Raw genomic sequence first — 10,609 nt, forward strand, 5'->3', positions numbered from 1 at the left:
TCGCCCCCAGTAATCTCTCGCGGCGGCCCCCCCCCCCCCCCCCCCCCCGCGTATAATTACACCGCTCCATCTGTCTATCAGCAGGTTTTTTACAGCTCCTTATGGCAGCCGGGCTCTCATCCTCGCAGCCAGACAAGGGGTGGGTTTTTTTGAAGATTTAAGGATGCTTCTGACACACATCCCGAAGACAAGGCTCTGGGGAGAGCAAATCCCTCTCCCAGGCCGGGTAAGACTCTATTAAAAAAAAGTCATATAATGGCTATGAGCTCCGTTACGGTGCCGAGGCAGGAGGGGTGGAGGGACTGGTTTTTTTTAGCGGTTTGCTGTTGCTTTAGGGTTGGTTTTTTTTTTTCTTTAGGAAATCCTCCTTTTTTAATTTGTTCCCAGTAAATTTGGCCGCTCTACAACAGCTACGCGCCACTGGCTGTTGGGTGAGCCGAGATAAAAACACACATGGGAGTGCTGGCGCTTTATAGGTGTCAGGCAGAGAGTCCAGGAGGGTTATTTTGCAGGTACGGCATAGTTTGGTTTATTTTCCAAACCCTTCTCCTGCCCCCTTCCAATGACAAGCAGGTGAGGATGCTCTAACTGGGGAGGTTTGGCATCACAGGGCTGCCTCCAGCCCCCTTCTCGTGGGAAACCCAGGCGAGGTGGGAAATCGCGGGGCTCGACGCGGCTTTGCAACCCACAAACTTCAGACAAATCCCAGCGGAGAGGGTTCAGGTCTACCATGGTTAGAGATAACCCAACAAAGGCCACATTCATCCCGAAAGAGCCTTTGAAAGCGGTGGCGTGTGTCAGGGTGTCTTTTTTGCAAAAAAAAAAAAAAAAAAGAAAAATACATACGTATATATAAACCCACACTGCACCGAGCATAAAAGGGCTGTTTGAGCAAGGTAGCTATAGTTAAATTATCTCCACGCATTTCAATCATTTTGCAACATCAAGGCTCATTTTTCAATATCATGGTCCTTTTGACGATAAAGGAATTGCATGATTTGTGGTGGTTTGTTTTTTTTTTTTAGGCTCCCTTTCAAGAGGAGTTTCTGGATGAGGCATTTCAAAAGCTATCCGTCCGCCTATCCACCCCAAACACCAAGATGTCATGTTGCAATATGCCAGCATCCCGGGGAAAAAAGAAGGAAAAATGAGCTTAGGAAAGGCAAATTTCCCTAGAAATGAGGCTGTGCCCAAAACCCGCTATTAGCCTGAGCCTTCAGGGCAAACCTGCCAATGGTGGGGTGATGAAGAGGGATAGATTGTTTCAAATCCATCCAGAGGTTTTGGCAAGCACAAACTGAGCAGTGGTACCCAAGCAGCGCATCTTCCCACGGGGCAGGAGCATCTCCCGCCGGGGCTCTGCAATCGATAGGTGTGCGCCAAAATCTGGTCTCTTCTTTTTTTCCCCAAACTGACTTAGCTAAATCAACGCAATAATATTCTGGCTGCTGCGTTGCCAGTGGCGAAGAAAGAATGGCAATAAATCGGTTTGAAAATGTCCAGAAAAAGAACAGGACTAGAAGAAAATGTCATTTTTACCGACTTTGCTTCGACTGAAACTTTCCAGAATACGCTCATTTTACCCTCGAAGGTGACTACACTCTCATCAAGCCTGCATTGACGCAATGACTTGACAGTGTCCCCTGTGACTGGGCTTTTTGAGGGCTTTTTTTTCATCCAAACCAGTTTATTCAAGCTTTTTTCTTTTTTTTTTTTTTTTCCTGGGATAGCAAACTTCAGAAGGGATTCTCTTAATCCATACAACTAATTGGATGCAACAGCTCTCACTGACTATCAATAATAACCCAGGCAGAGCCTAGTGATCTAATGATACTGAGATCTAACTCTTTCTGGCAGCAACGCCCAGGAGCTCCCAAAGTTTCAGGGATGCTCAAGACTCTTTTTAGAGACAACAGCTTATTCCTCCCCAGGATTTGCGCTCCCGTGAAGCTGGGACAGACCCTAGCTCTTATTTTTGGATAACCTCACAAAGCATCATCTACCTCTCGACTTTCTCGCCAGGGTCGGAGGGGGCCCATTAACCTATCGCTGCCTTGACGCACTGGAGCATCCCTCTGCGCAGCTCTGTGATGTTGCTTGTGCAAAGCAAAACAGCCTCTGAGATATAAATTACACGTGTATGTTTTCAGCCTCCTGGAGTGGTCCTTGTGTAAACAGTAATAACACATCACCTTAGTACACAGAGTTGGGCATGGGAGAAATAAAGCATATTTTACACCAGGGTAAAGGTAATATTTTCCCTTGGGATGGAGATATTGGGATTGCAGCATTTCTTCCCCCTTGGTAGCACCTGAGAGCAACCCTGCCCCACTCGCTCTGTGGCCAGCACTTCTCAGACCACATCCCGCCGATACTAGGGTTTCACAATTGCAAATACACCAAAGGAGATGGAGGAAAATATTCATGCCCACCACCGTCTTCCCAGGCAAGATGCAGGGAAGTGCTTTGACGTTTGAGAGGCAGCTGAAACGACCATCACTTGAACCTCTGGATCGTCTGCCCCGGGGTGATGTGCCCTGTCCTGTGGCTCTGAAGCCATGAATGACACTCTCCACATGCCCACATGTCTCCCCAGCCTGTAAATACACATATATTTATCCCTACAGTCGCTGGGTATTTTCCTTCCCCCCTTGATAATGTTTATCACATTTTCTCCTGGCAAATTGCAGTGCTGCCTTGCTTTTGAAAGGAACTAAATGAGTCTGTGAAGTCAAGCATCGGAGAGTATCAAAAAGTCTGAAATAAATAATATCAGAATAATGATCCTCTAATAGCACAGATTGTTTGTGGCTGTCAGTTACTTTTTCTTTTTTTTCCCTGTTGTTGTTTGTGCTAAAAGAGCACCCGGTTGGGATCCTTGTTTCCTTTTTAAAAGCTGCATTAAAAGGCGAAGTAATTAAATTTCGATTAAAGCCAGCGGTTGCTCCCCTGCCCGGCCTCCCATTTCCTTGCAAGGCGAAAATGCACCCAACGATGACGTTTTAAAAGACGACGCTGACCCTGCAGGAACCGAACTGTCTGGATAATGGAGTAGGGAGCCTTTTGCCTTCGCATCAGCAGCACAAAACTTCAGCCAGAGCAATTGCCGCAGCTTTTTGCAAAGCTCTTTCTTGTCCACAGGGTACCATGGTCACGCAGATGCTTGGAGGGATTTTTATTTTTTCCCCTCCTGTGGGTTTCCAGCACCGCGCTAGCAACTTTTCCCAATGCTAAATGTGATTTCTAATAAATAATCAAGTGAAAGGTGAGGCGGGTAATTCCTTCCCTAACTTAGGGGAGGAGGATGCTCGGTGGCAGCGGCTGCCCTGGGATGGACAAGGGGCCGGTACCAGCCAAATAGCTCTCCCCAGCATGCCAGCTTTCCTAATGAAAAGCGAATGAGCCCTTAAAGCTCCCGTTAGCATGAGCGTGGATAGGAGCTCGGGGAAATTGTTCCTTAAGTGGCACTCTTGATGAATAACCATCACCTTTCATATTTATTAAGGCACAGCCTCCTCCGTCTACGCCGGGAGACGCGGGCTGGGAACTCCCACCGCGCCAAGGAAAGGCGGCGGGAAGAAAAAATAACCCACATGTAATTAAGTGTCTCAAGTAAAGAGTTGATTTAGATTTAATAAGAATGTTATTCTAAGTCAAACAAATGCCAATTGATTATTAAGAACCTCATTACTGGAGTGTAACACCTGTCACCACCAGGTTTTTTTCTTCTTTTTTAGCTGCAGACTTGTTAAATCTCAATAAATACCCTTTTAATAATTAATCAGCATTTAATTAATAGACAATAAGAGTTGAGAAAGGTTGGTGTATCCTTCTGTATTGAGCACGAGCTGCTTGGGAGCTGAGACACGAAGCAGAGCGGGACTCGAGGACCTCTCTGCAGTGGAAAGACTTGCATTCAACATCTTGGTCCACAAGCCGCTGAGCACCCACTACTGCTGCTAAACTCAGGGCAGAAGGATGGTTTGAAGCACCCCTTGGGAGCCAAGATGCCTGAGTGGATGCAGCTGAAATTTCTGCACTCTGCAGCACCTCTCCGAGGCACAGACAGCTCTGGAGACGCTAGAGTGCCTCATCGTAGCCTTGCCAAATTTTCCAGGGCTTGAGGAACTAAAACCACGGCAGCCAAAAATAAACAAACAAAACCCCTAATGAATTAAGAGAGATTTCTTTTGACACTTGAAGAAAAAATAACAGGGGTCTTCTAGTTTACTTTTCATTTCAAATTATCCCTCAGTCTTAGCGAAACCTGTACACAAACACTTGTGGCTAAGAGGGAACATTTCACCCAGGAGTTGAGCAAACGTCGCATTTGATCTCAAACTCTTCCTTTTTTTCTTTTGACTGATTTGCTGAAACTCACAAAGAATTTTCCTTAGGCTCAACGCAAGGCAAATTGCTCCCTAACCCCATCCTCAGCTGTTGCTACAACCTCTAGTAACCTGCAAAGTTGTTACTCGTACAATTCCTTTTCCCTCTTCCCAGGTGCTTTGACAATCACTTTAAACTCTATACCTTGTTTGGCTGAAGCTAAATTCACCCAGGCTTCAACACCACTGCCAAAATTGTGGGTGCACTGCCTCCTTGCTCCCTCCCTGGCAGGATAACAGAGGGTCACTTTGTGGATCGAGCCAGATTTAAAGGGCTGCTCCAGCAAGAGCATGCAACGCAGCCTGCTGCTGCAGAACTTGGATGTTTAATGCTAGCTACAGGTTGCATCCGACCTGGCTCTCCGGCTCTCCCCTTGCATCGGTCTGGCGCAGATACTGCATCCTTAAGAGACACAGGGGTGATGGGGGAATCATTTCCTTCTCACGGGTGAAAATCCCCTCTCCTTTGCTTTCCCAGGAGTGTATGACCCTTGCAGGATGGTCTACAGCAAGCCCCGGCGCTTCACCCTTGCCTTAGAAAGGGGGGTAGTGCCTGAAAGCCTAACCTACCTAAAAGCAACGATCGGGAGGGCAAAAGGGTTTGTGCATGCAAACTATAGCCCCATGTGCATGTGAAAGGCTGCTTCTGCCCAAGGAAAAGCACTGCCACGTCTCTCTCTGGCATCATCACACGCCAGCCCCAAAACAACTGCGGGCTTCAGCTCCTTCCTTGGGATTGATGGGTCTTTCCATCCTTCCTCAAAGACTTTCTACCCAGCCCATTCCCCACCAGACTCCGGCCAACAGGTACCCACATGGATTTGGCCAGCCAAGGGTTACCTTGTTATTTCCTTCCTGATTTATGTAAACTCCTGCACCACATCCTAATAAGAAATCAGTTCCTGTCATCATCTTTATTTCTAATTCCAAGCTGCAACACTAAAACACTTCACGGTGATTACAAATAGCGAAGTTATTTTTTGCCGAGCCTTCGCATCAGAACTTAATAGCATGGTGTAATGCCACCCCGTGCTGATGTGTGGCATATTTAATATCCATCTTTCTTAGAAATAACAGTGTTCTGAAATTAGAAGGGACTTTAGCAGCGAAATAATTAATGTGGATAACCATCATAAATGCCACAAATGGAACAAATACAGATGGCAGTGAACCATGATTGCTAATACTCTAACCTGTTGTGACAGAACTTAAAAAATTGAAACCCTTTTTCCCAGAGGCCGGTGGAAAAAAAGAAAAGAAGGGGATTTCTCTAATTGCATCATCCCTTCTCGTTACCAGCCACCCAGACCGTGAGGCACATGCTGTACCTGCACTCCCAAGCCTGCTGGACCCCATTAGCATCATGCTCTCATTAGAGGCAGGTTTATCAGCACAAGGGTATTTGTGGGTTAGTATTAGACAGAGCAGCAGAGATTCAGCACAGTCCGCTTTGCACCTGGACTTCGAAGCAGAAATGGCCAAATCCAGCCGGTATTAAATTGAACTCACCCCACAGAGCCCTTTTTTTTGGAGAAAAAGCCTTGCAGCGTGCCCTCCTCACCTCTTCCTTTGGGAAAGCATCCCTTCTTGAATCTATTTAGTGGGTGCTCTTTGGGCCAGGTACCCTTTGGCTCCAAGCAGGTGGTTCTCCGAGCCTTAAATGTGCTTTAAAAGACAACATTCTAGCAGAAACGAGAGGAAACAAACCCTTTGTCAATAGGGAAGCTGCGACTGGCACCTTGGAGGGACCCTGAAACAGCGGGAGGGGATGCACAGCCCATCTGCCTGCAAACAGGAGGGTCACAAGACCGCAGCACACCTCATTTTAGCACTGTCTAGCGCCGGGGTTTTCACTTCTTCCCCTGAGAGTTTAACTTCTTCCTTTCAATTATCTCCGTAAAATCAGCAGCGAGGGAGAGGTAGGATTTTTTTTTTTTCCCCTCCGTAATCCCACGCCGTGCAAAAACGACACCGAACCCTTTCTCGGGCTGGGGACTCAAGGACGGTCGGCGGCTCGGTCCTCGCCCCGGCGCATCGCGTCGCACGGGGCAGCACATTAGACGCGGTGCAATGCCGCAGCGCGCCCGCAGCGCTCCCAGGCAGGAGCGTTAATGCAACGCTTGGGTAAGTCCTTCAGGTTCATTTCCCCCTCGCCGAATGCACCGAGGGAAAGGAGGGAGGCTGGGTGGGTGCGAGTTAATGGGGGACCTGTCTTCCCCTTGAGTTTGCAGAGGTAGCCTCTGAGGTAGGAGACGTGAAGCCCAAGGTGTTTTGCGATGCTGTACAAGGTTCGCCTCTCCAGTCCCCGAATGGCACGCTACACTGCAGGAGCACCAGCAAGAACACGTACACGCTCAAGATGTAAGCGATGGACCCCAGACTAATGAAAAAAAAATCTTGCAAAGCCCTCTTCGCTCCAAACCGCACAGACAACAGCAGATTGCATCCCCTGGGTACATCTCCCAAACCTCATATTCAGGCGTCTCCAAGACTAGGACTTCCATTGCTCCCTGGCTGCCGCACGGACGTGACCTTGTTTCAATCGCGAGAGCATCAAGGCCACAGCAGCCCGAACCCTGCTCTGCATTGCTGGTACCTGCTCAACATCGGACATTTCAAGATTCAACAGCGATTGATGAGCGTGGATGTTGGCCTGCAGAAACCCAACCTCTGATGGACGTAATGTTTTAAGTTCCCTTAAAATTCCCTTTTTTCCCTAGGCAAGGTAGCAGCCCACTGGGTCAGGGTGATGCAGAGGGTTTCAGAGGGCTCTGAAAGTAAGCCCCATCTGAATTTTGTGGTCTTCTTGCAGGGTTGCAGCACCGTGGCTTGACAGCCTGCTTCACTCATCCCACAAAAGAAGAGGGAAGGTGTTTTTACACCTAGCCCGTCCTGCAAAAGGAGCCCGGTCTGCTTGCCTGGCCCTTGGAAAAGAAGGAAGCAAAGCGAAGAAGCAGGCGCCAAAGTAAAAGCCAAAGCAGAAAGCGATTTTCCAAACTCGTTTGCCTAACGGACGAGATGTGAAACGAGCTAGCTGGCAGATGGGGACCCTAGGGGTACACCGGTTTGTCTCTCCCTATAAGGCGACGCAGAGAAACTGCCGCGCATCTTCCCTCCCTCCGCCTGGGAGGAGGAAGAGGAATAACCCTCCCAAAATTCCAGCAGCATCCTCCCTCCGGAGAGGGAAGCAGGGACATCCTCGCGCCCGCTCCGGCCGCAGGAGTATCCCTTCCCTCCTCACTTCCAGAGAGTTTCCGCGTTCCTCGTTAAACTCTCTGTACACAATGAACAGGGGAGAGCGGAGCTGGCCAAGGGTTATTTATTGTGCCAGCGTGAAGTCATTGAAGCAGGAGGCGAGTGCGAAGCGTGACATCTTGTGATGTATGGGTTAGGACAGCTTGGTGCTGAGAATGCCATGAAGTATTAATCTCAAGGAGATGCTACTGAACTCAAGAGAGACTTAACATCAGCACTGAGAGATCAAAGATATGATATCTCTGGCAGAGCGCGCTATCAGAAGTGATCATAAGAAAAACAAAGGGGTCATTTTAGTGCCTTCTGCCTTAGCAGAGTGACTCGTAGCCTCCAGGCAGAGGCAAACAGCAATTTTTTCCTGAACCAAACCAACGTGCACATGGGATTTTTTGACATTTCTTTACATCTCATTGTGGGCTGCCAATAAACGGAGGCATAATAACGTCAAATCAGTTTTCCTTCGTAACTCACGAGCTGCCCTCGGTATTTTTTTCCCTTTCAGAGCTTTCCAGACAGCCCACGATACAAACTCTTAAGATCTCTAAATGCAAAACTTCAGCAGTAAACTAATACTTAAGCATCTAGGTCAAAACAACATCTGCATGCTGGGAAAATCCTGATAGGAGGCTTTCAGCCACTATTTGTAAGGAGGAAAAAAGGGAAATCCTGTCCTTGCTAAGCCTACGATCACTTTGAGAAAGGGCTTCATGCAGTATTTGAATTTTCACCTAGGCATTGAAAAAAATTGAGTATGTTTAGAGCTGGTCTTTTCCAAAATAAAATTAAGCTTTTCTCTACTGAGGGGCAAGGAGTTTGCCTAAGAAAGTAAGAATTTGCTCTCCCAATTTCCTGACTGCTACAAAGCGTGGGTCACCCCAAAAAGCTCCGAGCAATCAGCCTCAAGCCTCTGCCCCTCCAGCTGAAGTGGGAGAGGGAGGAGGTCTGCAGCCCCCCTCCCAAACATCTGCACCAGTGATATTTCGGGATAGCTTCTGAGTGGGTCCAGCCCATTGCTAAGATCCCAGTTACATCTGAAAACGCTGCCCTTGCTGGGAGTAAATGTGTGGCAATGGGGAGAGGTCTTTGGTCCAGGTAACGCTTGTCTTTGGGAGATGGGACCAACCTCCCTTGAAGTTGGGTTGCTCTACGTGGCTGGTCGTGGATGGTGTCCCCAGACCCTCCCGAGAAGGTCAGACCTTGCCTCGGTGGCCCTCGACTCCAGTGCGGCCATCATCACTTCGACAGGGACAAAATATCATCAGGCTGCCAAGGCTGCAAATTGCCCAGGAGCGACTGGAATATTTTGAAGGCAATTGCGCTTGGAAATTGTTAGGGCTGTCCACCCGGCGCTGGAGACGGAGGTCTCTGATCCTGGCTGCTCTCAACTGCCCTGGGAAGGAGCAGCAATACAGATATTTCACTGGTAAAGCCACGGTGAGGCTCACCCCTGCTGCCAGCACTGCTGCCCAGGGTGCTTCTTGCCTGCTTAGAAAGCAGCAGGACTCCCTGCCTAGCCTGGGAGACCCCAGGCTTGGGCACTGTCCCCTTCAGACTTGTTCCTCCCATGCCATGCCTCAGTTTCCCCATATACAAAGCAGGAGTTAATGCTTTCCTTTAAACAGCAGCTTAGGAGCTGCAGCACAGAAAGATGCAAGAGTCTGCTACCGCTAGGAGACAACTGGAAAGTCTGGAGAAACTTAAACTTCCGGAAAATTGAACCTTGTGGGAGGTTAAACCTTCATGCAGTCTCCCAGGAAGGATGTCCCAAGCTTGAAATATCCAAAAAGCCTCTTCTGAAAATACACAGTCAAGTGAAAAAAATATCCCACCTGCAATTTTCCCGTTCAGGCCCTAATGCTGCATCCCCTTCCCGGCGCCCGTCAGGACACCCTGCTCCCACCGCAGGCACCCGCTGCGGCGCGGGGTGAAGGCAACGGCACGCTCCGGTGCGGTCTGCCTCCTAATTCCCCTATTTCATCTGTAGCTGCCTGAACTTTGAGGGGGTCACTTCCCAATGCTTTTTAATTGCTTCTATTAGGCAACACCGTGCCCTCGAGGCTAGTCGGGGAAATCCTCTGTAAATCACAGTATTATTAGGGCTAAGGAGAATTCGTCCTCCCCAAGGACGGAGCTGTTGTAGTCCTTGCACAGGCGAGGGCAAAGGGCACGGGGAATAATTAAGAGATTTGCTCGGTAGCCCAAAGGTGTTCAGCGCTGGAGTCAAGACAAATCTGACACTGATTTCTGGCCCTTAATTCAAACTGTGCTGTGCTGTTCTGCTGACGGCGAGCAGAGCCAGGGAGGGAAGGTGCTGTGTCATCTCCCATCTCGGGGAAGAAGCGAGGCACCCACAATGCCGCTGCTCAGCTTGTTTTGCACGGCCTCAGTCCTGACCTGAGTTTTCCAATTATGCGATGGGTCTTCTGCTATATTCAGGCGCTAGGCATGGTGATTACACGTGGGGAGCGAGCGTGCTCCAGACTAGAAATGGAGCAGCCGGCATCACCAGGAGCAACGGGCGGCTGCAAGCAAAGGGAAGATCAAGAAAGCGGCGCTGACGGTGACACGTGCTGGCGGGTCCCGAGCAAGAATGCACGAGAACCTGACCTGGGTCATTTAAAACTAATTAGGGCAAAGCCTAGGGAAGCAGACAGCAGGATACAACCTGGGATTGGCTGTAGGGAACAAAATCATGGAAGCCCCTGCCACCTAATTTATAGGGGTGCAGTCCCGCCACAGGGCTGAAGGAAAACCCTACACATCCCTGGCAACAGAACAGGCTCCTTCCTTGCTCACTTCAGGATTTCTCCCTCCCGAAGTCTCCCTGGAAAGAAACCTGCTCTTCTGGCAAGATCCAAGCTCTCATCAGCTTCCTTATGCCAACAGCCAAGCACAAGTCTGGTGGCCTCTTGGATTGTCACATACCATAAAGCCTGAATCATTGCTGTTCTGCTTCCATCATCATT

The sequence above is a fragment of the Haliaeetus leucocephalus genome, unplaced genomic scaffold (genome assembly GCF_000737465.1).
Source record: "Haliaeetus leucocephalus isolate CR32 unplaced genomic scaffold, Haliaeetus_leucocephalus-4.0 Scaffold773, whole genome shotgun sequence".
NCBI lineage: Eukaryota > Metazoa > Chordata > Aves > Accipitriformes > Accipitridae > Haliaeetus > Haliaeetus leucocephalus.